The 17,154-nt window shown below is 41.7% G+C and overlaps 1 protein-coding gene across 5 annotated transcripts in view; it reads left to right on the top strand.

Annotated features, from left to right (window-relative positions):
• SGCD (sarcoglycan delta) overlaps positions 1 to 17,154 on the top strand; it is a 293,057-nt gene that overhangs the window by 81,290 nt on the left and 194,613 nt on the right. For all 5 annotated transcript variants that reach the window (XR_014318478.1, XM_082771715.1, XM_082771717.1 and 2 more), the window contains exon 2: positions 351 to 529. The gene's annotated coding sequence lies outside the window, so the exon portion shown is untranslated. The remainder of the gene's footprint in view (positions 1 to 350; positions 530 to 17,154) is intronic.

The raw sequence follows: 17,154 nt of genomic DNA, 5'->3' as shown, positions 1-17,154 counted from the left end.
ATTCTGTGAAAAGTGCCACAATGAATTAAAATATTCCCTATGGAGAAGTGTATTACTTACTTTCTTAGTATGATATCTGGCTGGAATAAAATGCAGCCAAGCTGGCATTCGTTTCATGGTGCAGTGGTGCTATTAAAGTATTGTAAAGCAAGAATAGCTTTGCACCACCATTCCTGAATTCAAAGATTGCCCTCTGAAGGTGCCATGCATGATGGATTGTCACAGGCTCTTTGTCCTGCCTTGACATTTCATTCCTGTCAGATGTTGTCTTATGCTCTGCTCTGAATCTGCCAAACAACTGACCCTAGAATTTAATTCCACACCTTCTCCTCTCTCCTTTTTCTGAACAGCATCTTCTGCAGCTGAGGCTCTAACGTACTGGAGGACACTGAATCTTCCTCAGGGACAAGGGTGAGCTGGACCCTCTGGGGACCTTAGAAAGGAGTTGCGGTTGGTGGTCACCTGGGGAACTTACTGCACACCAATGTTGCTCTGAAACGAGTTGAGTCCAACATTCACGTTTGGTAAGGTATGTCATTCTCCCCCTGCTTTTGTCTTTGTACTGTTTTTTTGTGTATCTACATACTGTGAAAACAGTAAGTTAGCAGCCTTTGTGTTTGTTGTTATATATGTGCCATGCTCATACTGCCTCAGTAAATAACCTTTGCTCTCTCTGAATTTGGAGAGTGTTCATCAAAACTGAAGTGTTTTTAAAGTCTTGGGCTCAAGGGGGTGCGTGTTTATATCAAGTGTTTTATTGAACACAGTGCTCATTGATGGTTGTGTTTTGTTGATGATGATGTATACGTGCTGATAGACACCCTCATTTTGGAAGTCTCACTTGTTGTGTTTCACTTATGTCTGTAGTTCAGAGGGTCAGAGAGGAAAATAATAAACAACGCTGAAGTAGCCAATTTGTAATACAGCCCTGTGCTCCCCTTTGTGTTTGGTATATTTTCATTGTTTGCCAAGGACAGTAATAATACCAATTTCTTGCATAAGCTTACGTGCCCTCTTTGTTGCGTGGCTTTTATAATTTTTACTTGTGTGGAAGTTCTCATATAACACAAAAACATTTCCTTTGTTATACTGTAAACATAGCAAGAAAATATGTAACCCATCTTTTAACAATAAATTGAAGGCCAGGACTTAAGGAACATACTGTAGACAAATCCTGTGCTGTAGAAGCATTTAGGGCAGTGTAGCCTCTGATACTGCAGTTTCTTTTCTGTAGGCCAAGTTGTTTCTGTGGAGGCAAAATTTGCTTCCAAAGAATAAAATTTAAAGTATTGGTTCCAAGATGCTCATAGAATGGCATCAGATGATGCTATCCTTTCTTATTTAACACATAGGTATTGACTTCTCTTTCATGACTGAACCAGCAGTACGGTTTGTTGACAAAATTATAGCAGCAATATAACACCCGTATTTGGTGTTAGTGGGGAAAAAAAGGACTTACTTAAGACTTACTTAAAAGTCTCTAAGAAAACATGAGGCTATGCTTTCATTCTTCAGCTTTTGATATCATCACACCTGTAGTGTTACCTCTGGAAATTTAGGCTCAAATTTTCATGCTTCAGCCCTGCAGGTAGTGCTTGTGCACCCAGGCAGCACTTGTTGGGAAGGGCTCTGGGGGAAAGGCTGTGCTGCTTGGAAACCAGTGGCACCTGAAAGTTTGTACATTGCCAGAAAAACGCAATTCCTATATAATTTATGGTGCACATGTATATCCAGTGTTGCAAGTGCAGCTATTGGGAAGATCAGAAGGTGCTGGTGAGGAGACCAAACCTGTGGTTCTATCTGCTGCCCAGGTGGGTGGTAGCTGAGACTTCTTATATCCCACAGCCCCCATGACATGGTGAGGATGAGCCAGAGTGACAGAGCAATGCTGCACAAACCGAGACCTGTGCCTGCTTGCCTCTGCCAGGCTGTACCAGAGCACTGGATTCCTACAGGTAGACTCAGATCATGATGCCAGCTGGGATTCATTTACCTAGATTCTTGCTTAAGCTCCCTGTGAAGACAGGCATTTCTGGGAGGTGATTTGTGTTGAACATTTTGCATACCTGCCTTAAAATGGCTTCTGTAGGTACGTGCCTGTATCCAGTAATTGTAGAAAATGTTGGAATAGCTTAAATTATGTCCTTACCTTTTAAATGTTGAGAGTCAAGAAAGGTCTGTTCTGCCTATAGTATATATTATTAATCTGTTCAGGTGTTTCAAGAAAACCACATTGGTGTCAGGAGGAGAGGTTTCTATCGTTAAAACCCCTGCAGTACTTGTTCTGTTTGTCTGTCTGCTACAGTAGCATCTGTTTTCTAGAAGAGAAGCCTGTTAAACATCACTTAGGATTTTGTTGTCATCTTTACTTTTGTTTATTTCCAAGCTGTTGCTCTTGTGATTATAATACCTAAAGGAGAAGGCTGTAAGGGAGGTATTTCATAACCAAGAGAGCTTCTCAGCTCCTATGGAGAAATATTTTACTCTATTATAATGTAGAAATCGCAGCAGTTTGTTTAGTTCTGTGTTTGAGATTTGTAGGTGAAAGTAAATGTATCTCCCCTTCTCTGTGTGTGTTCCACTGGGTGCACTGGGTGTCCCGTGATGTGTGGGGATCCACTGCAGGTGTGGGCAGTTGGTGTCTGCATTTGTGCAGTTGCAGCACAGGGGAATGAGGGGAGAACAGATTCCAGGGGAGTTACAGTGTCCTGGTTGCTGCATTGCTGGTGTTGTTTCATGCAATAAAAGCAGTATTGATAGGATAGCCCAGGGAAATGTTGTAAAGAACTATTAGCCTGTTCATAGGAACTATCCCTTAATGGTGATGGTAACGATGCACACCTCCAGACCTCGGCTGTTCCAGTCACCTGGACAAGTTGAGTTTTGTGAGGCTAGGACGTTTGGTTGGCAGTGACCTCAGTGCTGGCCCTGCTTTGGGCAGTCCAGCAGTGTGACGGACTCCCCACGTCCTTCTCATCAGAATTAGCCTGACTCTTGGTCCCTGAGACTCACACCTCGGGCAGCAGAGGTTGTGTGGGTGTGTTTGATACCCACGGCTGGAGGCATGGAGATAGCCTTGGCTGAGCTGCTGAGGAACCTATAGGGCAAAGCACGAGATTTGGATGCGGATCTGTTTGACTGAGGTTCCTGCTCTGATCTGAGCCAGCTTCTTTCATGTGTTTAGTTTAGTTAAGCGATTACAGTAACACCAAATGACATCACGATCTGCATTTGCTCTGTATCTCTGCTGGAAATGGCAAAATATGTCCAGATAATGTTAACTGAATGCATTCATCTTGCAGCATAAGTTGTTTGCTCACATGAGACAAGCTGATTCCCTTTTAGCAGCACTTCATTGTTTGTGATGATGGTATTCTTATTGTGTAAGGATTTTTTTTTAACTGATCTGTAGATGAAATGTAGAGTAATATTTCTCCTTAAATTGCTTTAAGATTAGATTTTTAGATTAGTAGAATCAGGTTAGTAAAATGCTTTGTTCTGCTGAAAAAGCACATTCAATAAATATGAGAAAAATTTTAAGTAGACATTAACCATAGTTGATAAATTTTATCTTGCAAGTAGAATTGGAAAAACAAACAAACAAAAAACCCCCCACCAACATTCATTTAATGTTTTATGGATCTCGTAGCAATTAATTGTCTTCATTACATAGGCATAAATCCTCAGTGTAATTCAGCTATTTCAGATGAATTGCTTTGGATATTTTGCTTCGTTTAGGCTGTAATTTTTTTTTTTTATTTTTTTTTTTTAAGTTTAATTCCAACATTACATTTTTTATTTTAACCACTCCCAAATATTTTGTAAATCAGATCAATTAACAAAATTTCATTTTATTATAGGACAGTGTAGAGGCAGTGTTACAACTGTGATGGTATGATACAGGCAAAGCAAAGAGAGGGTGTAGTTGTATATGCAAGCCCTTCTTGACCTATAGCAGTGCAGTAAGCAGCTCTGCTTTTCTCATTCTCCATATTTGGTCAAAAAAATTACTGCCTCTCTCCTCAAATTCTTCTTGCTTTTTACATAATTTTATTTATGAAATCAGAAACAAACACTGATTTTGCGGGTCTCTACGTGTGGATGTCAGTAAGACCATAATGTGATTTTTTCCAATGGCTTGATGAGGGGTGCAAGTCTACTGGCTGTGTCTGAATACATCAGTGAAATTCTCTTTCTGTTTTATTGAAGGAAACATTCACTTGGAGTGTGAGGGGATATCTGCTTGAATTCCTCAAGTTAAGTTTTCAGTAAACGCTGTTTTTCTCAATTGGATTTTCCACACCAAATAAGAAAACAGAACTGGATACAGAATCACCTTCTCTCTCTCTATATATATATTTATCTATTAATGAGCACTCTGAGCTTGTTCGTATGAGTAATATTTATGCAAATATTCTCTAGTGTTTATCTGAACTATTTTGCCAGGGTGAGGAAATAAAATGGCTATTATACTTGCATGTTTTGTAGCAAGATCAGCAGACTGGCTGTTAACGTATCAATTCCATTGATGACACCACTTCTGCAACCCTATTCACTCTGCTTCTCCTGACAGGGCTTTTATTGAATCCATCAACCTGACACATATCAAAGCACAATTTCTGATAAAAAAATATCTTGGTGTAAAATGAATTAAAAGCTGATATCAGCAGCAGAACTGAGTTGAATTTCTGAAAGAAAATAAGAAACTCCAAAACTAACATCGAATTCTTAAGATATCAATCACAGAACAGTAATATAATAGTCCTTTACCTGTAGTCTTGAAATACTGAGAAGTCAATGGATCTGCCCTAAGTCATATAAATGGGCTTGTTCCTGGGCTGTCACCTTACAGCTCTGCCTTCTGGACTTCAGAGAGCGTGATGAAGTAGTGGTTAATTTTCTCCTGGAGACCTTTCTCCTGTAAGGACCAAAGACCTCCTTGTAATTACTTTGCACTCTGGTCTTTGAGAAATTTGAAGTCTGAAAGGAAAACGTTAACCAAGGTCTGAATGGAGTAAAGCTTCTTTCTCGCAGCAGATGCAGCAGTTCAGAGCCCCTTACCACCACTGAGCTGCTGCTTGGCAGCCCCTGGGCCACAGGCTGGGCAGAGTCAAATTAGGGTGAAAACTTCAGGCTGCAGACATTTTGGAATTGCCTGGCTCAAAACCTTCTGAAAACACATTCCCATATCTGCTTGCAACCTGCCCGTCTATCTGTCTCTCCTCATCCTGCTTTTCTACCCCTTTCATTTTGCGTTTCTTAGATAAGCAGCTTCAGACAAGGCTGCATTTGCTCTGGTACTTCTTTTGCTGTGCCCCAGCTCACTTACCTCTTATTTTTGGCTAGCCCACGCTATAAAGTACAGCTAATAATAACCATGCTTTTTGCTCTGTGGCATGTCTGCTCTTGGATAAGTCTCCACTGACAGTTTGCAGCCTAGCAGCGAGGAAGAGGAGGGCAGCCAACAGTTGATGTGGAAAATTAATTATGAACTACCATCCTCCTGCCATGTGGTTAAGGAAGCTCTGCTTTCCAAGCTTTACATCCAGCCTTGCAGAAAAGAAATGAAAATACTGCCTTTCCTTCCTAGAACAGTGGGGATTTTGCCAGAACAAAGCTTAGTGGAGAATGTCACATGTAGGCCTGATGATTCAGGATGCTCGAGAGCCCTTACTGCTCCGCCCGTACTGTGACATCACCCAGGAAGTCATTTTTACATCTTGTTGGACAAATGCTGGCTTAGTTGCACATCCAGTTGGTTACTGCTTGTGTCTGTGCTGAGGAAACCACCCGTGTCCCATGTCAGTAAGTAGTCGGGAAGCAACATTTTGTGTTTCTTTGTTGTGGCAACTTGGGTACGTTCGGGTTCAGATGAGCTACAGCTTGTCGTGTTTTCTGAATTTGAGAGTGACTAGGAAAAATCCCATCAGGATGACACATTTATTTTACAATGATCCACAAAAGTGGCCTGTGATGTACAAAGGGAGAGTCTGACAGGCATCACATAGCCCTGGGATTGTAATTACCAAAAGGAGCAGTTCTTTCCCTGAACAACCTCTGTCTTAAGGATCACAGAAATAATTGCTGGAAGCTTCAGTACCATGTGTACTTTGGGAGCCGTTCTGGTCTCATAATTGCGTGCTGGGTCCTGCTGGTTTTAGTTGAGCACTGCAGAACTGACACAGCACAATTTATTTAAGTGCCAAAGATGCCCTTCCTTGGATAGTTCCGTGAAGTGCATGAAAGAGCCCAAAAGAGCTAGAAATTTGGAAAGCCCCGACAACTTTTGAAAGGGGGCATTCAGGGCTTAGAAATTATCATTTGTTTTAACTTTCTGCAATTAAACCTTCACTTAGTCTGAAAGGATTCTGGAAGCGTGCAATGGAAACAGACTTGCAAAGCCACAGCAGAAGCTGGTGTGAAGTGTGATGAAGCTACTTTGCTGTGTTAAACATGTCTCTTTAGCCCAGAAAAATTATCTGGGCTCTTCAAGTTTTCAGTTAAGATACCAGAATTCTCCACTTTGTACATTTTTATCATGAAAAATGGTTGTGGCTCCTGACTAATTTGACAGTTAACTGAAAAATGATGCTGTGAGAAAACAGGTAGGATTTTGTAATGGGCCAAATTCCTGCCTGGTAGAAGTTACGGACTTAAATCACAATGGGATGGCTCTCAGGTTCCTCTGCCCGAGCTCTGTCTCCTGATCAATACAGACCTCTTTCTAGTGCTGTTGATATGTTTTATCTGTTATTTTCAAATGTTTTCAGTATGTTTCAGCTTCCCTTCATTAAAGATATTCATAATTATTAACAGTGCATCTAAAGAAATTGTACAACATTTTTGTGCTTCCAAATACAGACTCTTGGCTGAAATAAATAAATAAATAAATGTCCTGGTTTCAGTTAGCACAGAATTAATTTTCTTCCTAGTAGCTGGTGGAATGCGTCACGATGATGCCATCACCCACACAGATGGAAAAGCTGAGAGCCAAGGCATGCAGAGCAAAGGCTGCACAAGGCAAGCAGAGTGAGGCTGAGGTGCACGCAGTTACCAAGCAGGCCTCGGGCCTTTGTCAGGTACGGGAGGCAGTCAGCCTCCCTTATGGCCAGCAGTATTCTGGAGGGTCTGTGCCACTATTCTGGTGTAGAATAAGTAGAGGTAAGAATTCAGTGAGGTTCTTGCAGAACCTTTTGTTTTTACTTATTTATGAAGTCAGATGTGAAGAGTGATGTTGACTGCCAACTGAGGGGACTTTCACAAGGGTTACCATGTTTGTGGCTGAAGTAAGGAGGCTGTAGGTTGTGCTGGGCTGATGCTCGCGTCCCAGCCTTTGTTGGCTTCTCTCCTGACATTTTCACTGTCTGTTGGTCTCTGCTGGTGTAGCCAATGCACTGAGACTGATGACTGCCACCAGGGAGGAAGCCCCCTGAATCAGCAGGTTAAGGGCTAAGTGGTGGGTGCTCGGCTGCGTAGTCTGGTACTAAAAACGGGCACCCCCATAGCAGATGAGTTCATCTGAACAATCAGCAGCAGGAGCAGGCTGGGTGCCCTGAATGACAGCCACTGTACCTTGGGTGAGCACTATGAGTCTGTGTGTTGGAAAGCAAGCGTGCTGCATACCAGGTTGGCCTTTTTCCAGAAGGTGGACCAATTGTGCAAGTGTTTCTGGGACGAAGGAACTCTGTCAGTATCAGCAATGAGGTTTGTGCTCGTGTGTGAGCCCACGTTGTGCAACTGCACCTCTGTCATCTCACCCATCAAGGCCCTGTGCCTGTTGGTGTGCTGGAGCTGGCTGGGGAGGATGGCCAGGGAGGTGGGAGGACATTTAGCCCTATGTGCACTGCAGCTCGCTCAGATTAATGCCTCTCTCCTCATTTTAGGAGCACTGAAAGTTTCCCCTGCAATGGTCTTAAAGATGGCAAAACAACAACAAGAAAGTGTTCCTCATTAGGAAGGCTTGCAGGCACCTCTCCTCGGCTCGGGAGCAAGGGAAAGAGGGGTAGGCAGCCCTGCACTCTGCTCACTTTCTGTCTGGGAGGAATTTCTCGTTGTTAATGATTAATTCAAACGTTTCTTGTCATGAGTACAGTGTGCACAGAGTGATAAATCTGTGGTGGGTTAGAGGTTGAGGTTGCTCAGTGCTGACAATTAGTTTGAGCCACAGGCTTTGCTTTCATTGGCATTTTCACAGCATTAACCCAGACCTTGTCAATTAAAATCCAGACACATTTTGATGAGGGACATCTTCTTCTAATGATAATTGTAATAATATCACTTTTATTCATTTAAGACCTGTCAGGCAGGCCGTGTTTCCTGGAAAATAACTGCCCAAGTTTCACATTGCCTAAATAACCAGGAAATATCTTACAGTTTTTGAGCTGACATTTCATCAAAAATAACAAAAAGCAAATGAGGCTGTAGCTGTTCATCTTTGAACACTTACCAACTTCAGTCAGGGTAATTTGACTTTATCTGCTAAAATAAGCAGATTTATTAGCCTTCACTTTGGAGGCTAATAAACAGTGGATAATTGCCTAAAGTTGATGATGGGAATTTATACTATTTATTATTGGATTTTCTAGCTATTTTGACAGCATAGCTCCAGAGTATGTCCTAGGCATTGATCCATTTATGCACCTCACCTGTTCATTAGATGGAGGAAGAAACTTGAGTAAGGGTTGATTCAGGAACTTGTTTGAGTTGCACAAGTCTGCAGTAGAATAAAACCCAGAAATCTTGTCTTCTAGTACATTAACTGCAGTAAATTTTCTTATGTTGTTGTTTGTTGTTGGTTGTTGTTGTTGGTTGTTTTCTGTGATTAAGTGTCTGTAAATATTATATTTAGAAACTTTCTAAGGCCATAAAAAATAGTATTTAGTTGGGATGGGAGTGATGTGTCTATCAATTGAAAACCCTTTGTAGTTTTATTTTAGCATGGTGTGAAAAATAACAAAACAAATGTCATGTTTAGTTTTGTACAGAATAATATTTTTTATTTCTCTGAAAGGCAGTTCATAAGTGAAATCCTTTACAAAAAGCTAGGGTAGCAAAGCAAAAAGCTAGTATCAAGCAAGGCTATATCTAGAGCTAGCAATGTGTTCAGTCTGTACTCGTCCATATGGGTGGAAAGTGCTGCAAATCTTTATTTAGACATTCCCTTATTTCTCTGCTATGATGATCACCAGCCCCCAGCAAGATCATATTTATTTATTTCCTTTATTTATCATCTCACTCCTCTAGAATCTAGGTTCTTCAAATAGTCAGCATTTGTTTATTTAAAAATTTCATCAGTGTTATAAACATGCTTCTTCTCTGGCCCTTCTCTGAGCAGTGTAGAAGAAGGAGCTCTGATTAATTAAAAGCACCTCTAGGTGATGCCATAATATAAATAACAATAAGTCTGTGTTATTTCTATGGCAACTGGAATAATGCCACCAGTTGTTAGTAGTTCAAAATTCAGGACATAGCAAGGACTCTGAGTAGGAAACCCAGTCACAAAATATTGCATTAAAAGCAGTTGAGGAACAATAAACAAGAAGTGAATTGCACTTGTGTTGCTGTGACAGTATTCTGGAAGTTCATGGCTGTACTTTTAGTAAACTGAAATGCTAACCCACCTCCTTTCTGGTAAGGCTCTGATTTTGGTGGTTGCTTTGTTTTTCTGTTTTTTTGCTTTTTAATCATTCCAATACGAATTGGCAAGCCTACAGTCTGCATTCTGGTGCGTATATAAATTGTGCAGACAACAACATAGCTCGAGGGCTGTAAATATTATCACACATATTTCTAGTGAGCCTTTAGCAACCGAGCTGTGTGCTTGTCTATCATTAGTCTCGTTCTTTTAAGGGTGCATTTATAAGCACTGGAGTGATCAATAAAACCTGACTTACCTTTGCAAGTTAAATAGGCCTGATTTAAACGGCCAGCTTAAACAGATTCAAATTTGCTAACAGTGATTTAAGAGCAAGCAAGGTCCATTTACATTCTATTTTTTTTCCACTTCTGAAGTTTGGATTGCATTGGAAAATCTGTCACATTGTACATTTGAGCACGGAAGTTGCAGCTACTACTATCGAACATGCCATTTTGTAGGAACTGCCTTCTTGTCTTGCAATTCAGTGCATCATACTGGAAAGGTAATATGATCTGTAGGCGTGGAACTATGCAGACTGAAGTCTCCATGAACCTTGACTCTAAGCAGCGTTTTCTGTTGGTTGCTGTTGGTCTTAGGGAGGTATCTGAGGGGAAAAAATGAATATAAAATAAAAAATGCATATAAAAAAATCCAATGACTGGATTAATGTATTAGTAACTGCTGAAGTAGTTACTAATAAGCATTATTATTTATTAACCATTTCATTCCTAAATCGTTTCATCTATCTCCATGACCAGTTTAAGCCCTACCATGCTTGGTGCTGGAGGGTGAGGTGGTACATGACAGTCCCTGGCCCAAAGAGTTTTCATGCTACGAGATGAAGTGCAGTGGGTGAGTGATACACATTTGCCAGGAAGCGGGGGGGTGACAGATGGAGCACAGCAGCGAAGATGAAGGATGCGCAGAGCTCCGTGTGGTGCAGGGCATCGATGATCAAAACTCCTCTTTGTTGTGCCTGTGCGATGCTCACGGCAATCAGGGATTTGGTTTGCTCAGACTAACTCCTGCCTTGTTAACTAAAATTTCTTGATTATTTCTGTCTATATCCATCTGCTGCCTCTGTTCTGTTAGAGCTGCAAATTCCGTAGGGTTCAGAGCTTTTTGGTTTTGTGTTTGCGCACTACCTAATTCAATGGAGTCCTGGCCCAGGGTTAACACAAGAAGCTGTTAGCAGGAGCATTTACACATGAAAATAAGACATTGGAAAAACAATTATTTTTCACTTTCTCATTATCTTTATTAGCATTCCAATATTTGCTAAATTTTTGAAACTGAGAAATGATTTAAATAAATGTTACATGATTAAAATTATTATAATAATGTACTTTACCACAAATAATTTAATGCAGGAAATGCATTTTTTTTTTTTTTTTTATTATTTGTATGTGGTTGTTTATGTATGCATCTGTATTTGTCTGGCAAATAGATTTTATCCTACAGCCTGCTGGCTGTCACTTGCCTAGGTGCTTATTCATATTTTATATAGCTCTCCCATACATTTGCATACATAAATATACACTTGTTTTTAACACCTGTTGGCATCCTTTAATTATATATCGACCCTGAGGCTGTTGGCTTTGAGGTCCGGGCAGCCAGAGATAGCTGTATGTTATGTATTGTTCTTCTTTCCCAAGACCTGAGTCCGCTTTGCGCTGACCTGCCAGCTGAAATTTACCCTCCTGGCGCAAAGCCACAGCTAAGTGCCTTTCAGCGAGTTCTCAGCTATAATCCTGAGCTGATTTCTGGGATGCAATTCACTGCTACGGTTATCATATCAAAAGGGAGTGATTTACATTTCCTGCACGTCTCAGTGTTGCCAGCCTCAGAATGCTGCAGAAAGAAAGTTAACACAATTTGATAAAATAATGAAAATGAGAATATTTACAGTGTTGCATCTTGCACTGTACAGGAATTTGATGCAGACACAAAGTTGGCACTAAATACAAATTTAGGCTGTGCATAGATCTTAATTTTGGGACTTTTTTTTTTTTTTTGGCTTGGGAAAAAATAGGAAGATTGTATGTAAAGGCTGAATGCGTGGAGAGCTGTATGCTCGCCTTTGTGTGTCTTTTCTCTTTATCTTGCTCTCTTATTGTGCTGTCCCTTAAGCTTCTCTCTTCTCTATATTCTCATCCAAAATAGTGTTAGCATAATACATTATCTTTGTTTTTATCTGACCCTCTCAGTCCTCTGCAGTTTCCTCTCTGAAATGACATTGGAAATTATGCCGGCATCATTTATACAAAGTGAAACACTTTATGTTGAAATATTTTAAGCACGTCCATAGTGGAAATGCCATAGGAGTGGAAGGGCTGCAGTGTTTGCTGCTGATTCACATTCAGCTGCCTGTATTTGTATGCAGAAGCAGACTCGTCGGAGGCCTTACATTCATTTCCTGTATATCAATTACTTATCAGTAATACTCAAAGCCAATTAAGGAATTGGAGGGAGGTTGTAGTGCTGAGTGTGGCCATGCCTTACCTGTCTGAAGGTCTACAGAGCTTGGACATGAGTTGAAAGGTCCCTTTTCAGAGTTTTTTGTGGGTTAGGCTGCATACATTTGAGTTTGGAGAAGTAAAGGATTTATCTGCTGCAGGTGACTGAACTGGTGACGTTACTCATCGCTGAGCCAGATTCCTGCAGTCTTGTCTAACTTCTGCTTTATTTTCCTATTTTTATGAGCACCTCTCTTGAACATAATTCATTGTGCTGCAATGAGTAGTTGTGTAAAACGAGCGCTCAATGAAAATAGAGTGGGCAAAGCATTGTCAAATTTATTGCACTTTATCCTTCTCACTTGAGGTTTTGATGCTGTGCATTTGCTGCTGAAACTGCAAAAAGGTGCACCACTACTGGAAGCTCACCACCACTGGTCACTGCTCCTCTGCAGGGTTTCCTGTAGTCCCAGGTCATGTCGATTTTAGTTATTAGCAAGCTGCCAAAATTTACTAGCAGGTTGTTCTGGACCAGATATTCATTCCCTCCCATTTCATTTCTCTTTTCTTCCCTGCATCTCAGCAGAGAAATATCTTTTTCATGTCTGCATTTTACCTAGCTTTAAAAGGTTTGAAGCTTTTCTTCATTCTCTCTTACCTTTAGCAAACCTTTTAAAAGCAGATCATCAATGTTGACTGCACCAGGAAAATACCACTGTCACCTTGATTAGTTTCTGTGTCCGACCTCCTCTTCCTCCTAACTTTAGGTACTGCTTCTTGTCATCTTTGATATCATCATTTTCTTTTCTTTTTTATTTTTTTCTTCTTTTCCTTTACTGTCCACAAAGATTTGCACTGCCTGATACTATCACCTCACTGCACTATTGAATCTTAATAGAAGTGCCTTGGGAAGAGACTACCTTTACTGTTCAACTTAATACTTCTCTTAACGTATGATATCAAAAGCAAAGATCATTTCAAATTCTGGATCCTGGAAATTAAAACGAACATGATCACATTTTGCTATCCAAGATGTAATGTAAACTTCAGTGGAAGTAAAACCACAGCATTGGTGCTTTTTATCTTGGCTGGCATACAGCTACTAAGGGCACTTCTTTGCATACCTCATCCCCGATAAAAAGGGATGCTCTGCATCTTACTCTCCATCCCTCGCACTCACCACCCACCACCCCCATTCTATCTTTTTAAGAACTGATTTCCTTAGGGAGTTGTTAATGTTCAAGGCTTTTTTCCTTGACATTTTGGACAACGATGTGACAACACCAAGTGCATCTATTACTCTTCGCTGGAAGCTGACTAAAGCAAAGGACTTGATGGATAATGGCCACATTTTCCAGCAGTGCCTGATGTATGTGTGAGAATGACTGAGTGACCTGCATATAAAACCAAACTGTGTCATGCATAAGTCTAAGTGCAGAACTAGGAAAGAAGACTGAGAACAGGTAGTCTTTCATCACGAATTCCTTGTTTCACTCGCCTTCTCTCTCTTGTTGGAAATCTGGCGTTTTGTGTTGCAGCAGTGCAGGTGGTGGTATGGGACTCTGTAATCTCCTTCATGGGAAGGGAAGGCAAAGGGCAGCAGGTTCATATCACACAGGGAGCTTCGAGAAAAGGAGGTTGTACAAGTGAAAACAGAGCATATCTTCACCTTTGGCTGCTGAAGAAAGCTGATTCTCTCTTGCCTTGAGTTGTCAATTTACACCTGTGCAAACTGAATGTAAAGGAGCATTGGCTGGAGCTTGTGCTTGGTATTGCTGTGGGTCCCTGAAGCTTTCAGGGGAAAGGGAAGAAAGAGATGGAAGGTGCTGGGGACGGCTCTGGCTCTGGCTCTGTATGTGGGAGCTGGACAGCTGTTGGAGTGCTGTGTCCCACCAGAGCTCCCTTGCTGGCAGAGCTGTGAGGTGAGGTGTGCTGGCTGGGATGCTGTGTGTTTGGTGCTTTGCTGGGTGCTGTAGACATTCTGCTGAAACTGATACTGCTCTGCTTTATATTTAACAGCGTATAATTGCCAGAGTTGGTTTTGAACTCATACAGCCAGGAGGGTGGTGGGACTGAGGGGGATTAGAGCAGAGAGGGAATGGGATGCTCTTTCTTCCTTGTCCCTCAAGACATTGCCTAGGCACGATCCCCAACCGCTGAGTTATGTCCCCTTCCATTTTCTCTCTCCACAAGACCATTATGTGAAGTGATCGAGGATTCAAAAAGCTTCCCTGGAACTGTGAAGGAAAAGTGTGAGTGCTTTTACCAAAGACATAAGGGGGGTAAGACCAGCTGCATTTGTAGGTGGAGAAGCAGGACACAGGGAGATGATGGATAGTGATTCTGCCCTCAGCTGTGTCTAACCCCTGAGCAGCATGTCAATAATCTCTGGCATGGTCGAACTCCCCAAACCTTTGCTTTGCTGAACTGCTCCGGAATATAATGAAAATACATACTTTTTATGACCAATTATTGTATGGGCTTTTAGGCTCAGGCAATAAGTTACAGGTGAGATTTCTGTGGCACAGTGAAGTCCATTTCATTCTTGATGTTGTAACAACCTGAACTACAGTCTCTGCATCAGGAGAAAAAGGTGCTCCAAGCAGACCTTGAATGTTCAATTTCCACAGAGGACACACTCATAAATGTTTGTGAACAAATGGAAAATTGCAATGTACCAAGAGAAGAAAATAGCAGAAAAGAAAAACAGAGCCCAGGTTGAGCACCTGTTTCTGGAACAATTTTTTCTGTGGATAATTCAGCTGGCATCTCTGTGCTTTGGATATTCTGGCTTTCCAGGAGTGCTCCATCACCCTTACCTGGCATTTTGTGAATATCAGTAATTTGCCAGATGGGAGGTAATCAGGGGCCCCGTCAGCGACCCCGCATGTTCCTGCATCAGGTATAGATGTACCAGGGAAATCAAAGAGCACTCTGCAAGCACTGCCTCCTGTCAGACTTGTTTTTAAGTTTGTAGAAAACAGCAAGGTCTGCAAAACTTCCTTTCCTCTACCTAATGGAGATTATAAATGTAATAATGTTTACTTGCTGTGCTGTAAACAGGGTGCTGTATCTGTGATTGACATTTGCAAATTTGCAAGTAATTCCTTGCATGGTTTCAAACAACAATAACCAAAAATCACAAAAATGTTCTGCAAAGAAATGATGATATCCCTTGTGTCTTATTATAGAGCATTTTGCAGAGAAACTGGTGGCTGTAATGAGGAGGTTGATATACTTCCCCACTGTCACAGCATTAAAACCTAATTGCCCCCAGGTTTCTTGATTATCTCCAACACAGCTGTCATGTTGCCCCTTTGAAAAATGAACTGACATCACATGCACAAACTTCAAAAGGTCTTTCTTTTTTTTTTTTTTTTCTGGAAACAGGCAAAATGATTATCAAGCAGTCTCTGGTGTGTTTACCAAACTTGCTGGAATATTGTGTTGAATTGGACCCCTGTTGCTTCTATATCACAAGATAAGCGATTATTCAGGTTTCCTGTCACACTTGTGCATTACCACACTGTGGCTCCTGCCAATATTTTCTGCTTGCTGCCTACATACATAAAAGTGTTATTCAACAGTTGCAGGTGGAACGGGGGCTCTGCCTTCCCAGGACATAATCCTCTCTGTCGCTGTAGGAAAGGTGTCATCAGAGCCCTCCCATTGTGCCACCTGTAAAGTGGAAGCGGTAATGCTGTCCTTTTCCTATTACATGTGACGAGTGCTTGATCCAGGAACAATGTGTTGCTGCTGTTCAAAATGGGCCCATTTTCCAGGAAAAAGTAATACAAGAATAGTGAAAATAGCTCATTTTTTGAACTTCTGATAAGTATGAACTCTCTTCCTCAATAACTTACTATAGCTTTCCCTTTAATTGGAGATATTTCTAACCCATCTCGTCCCTTAGAATAGCCCCTGATTGATAAGAAGGATTTTCAAAACACTAATCACCCAGCTGCCTATGGCTTTTGGTAGGAGTTCAGCAGCTGATTTCCCTTTATGGCTTTACTGTTAATCTCCCATCAGCTTAATCTCCCAAGCAGATTTGTGTGCTACACACGTGCACCCAGCTGGTTCCAGCACAGCACCAGCACTGGTTTACAACTCAGTGAACCACGCTGGGCTGAGCAGGAGCATTAGGTTTGAGCTTTTGTAAGAGTTCAGGGGAAAATGGCTTGATTGTAGGTTCCAGTTGTCATTGTATACCCCTCAGAGGGTTAAAAAGAGATTTTTACAATGGTCAAAATAGATGTGGGAAAGGACAAAACAAAGTGCTTCAGCACTTTGGAAAATCTTTAAATTTGGCAGGTATGGCTGTCAGGAGCGAGTTCAGTTCAGGGTTAGGGTTAGTGTTGGTGCAGGACTTTGGTCTCATAGCCAGGTCCAGGGCCAGTGGAGATGAAGGAGTGGACAGAGAATGAAGATGCTTCCTCACCAGGACATGCTTGATCTGGGTGTTGGGAACCTGCTGTGGCCCCACAGAGCAGCGTGCCCTTACCCTGGTGCAATGGGAGGGAGACTGCAGCTAGCAAAGAGATCAGGTTGCCTCATCCTCAGGAAGACTTTATTTCACTGCTTAGGCTTTTGTTTGAAAACAAATCCTCTCCTGTCCCCCAAATCCTTTATGTTTATTTTAGAAGGCAGAAAAGTGCTCAACCAGCTGAAAAGAGCATAATGATGACAGGTAAGTGATGCCTAGCCTGCTCCAGAAGGTTTGTTGTGCACAGCACTAAGTGGTTTTGTTTGTGTAAATGACTTACTAAAAAAGAAAAAAGCTTGTAGTCATTTATAAACCACGCTGGGACTGAAACCACCACTAAGCAGGGTTGCCAAGGGAGTCACCCTCAGCCTGGGTATCGGAGCTGGCATGGGCAGTATTGCCCTGACTAACCTGCCTGCCTGCAGTGGGGAGGTGGGTTTTATTTTTTTCTGGAGGAGTGTGAGGGAGAGCAAATGAATTAGCAGCGCCCCAAGTGCATGCATAGGGAGAGAGGGGAGGCACCACTGCGAGCATCAAATGCAACAGGGTGGCAGCTGGCAGCCATGCGTTAGCGT

The sequence above is a fragment of the Aythya marila genome (genome assembly GCF_965140915.1).
Source record: "Aythya marila genome assembly, chromosome: 14".
In the NCBI taxonomy this organism is placed as follows: Eukaryota; Metazoa; Chordata; class Aves; order Anseriformes; family Anatidae; genus Aythya; species Aythya marila.
The sequence above is the reverse complement of the archived record's forward strand: the minus strand, read 5'-3'. Positions and strand labels throughout refer to the sequence as shown.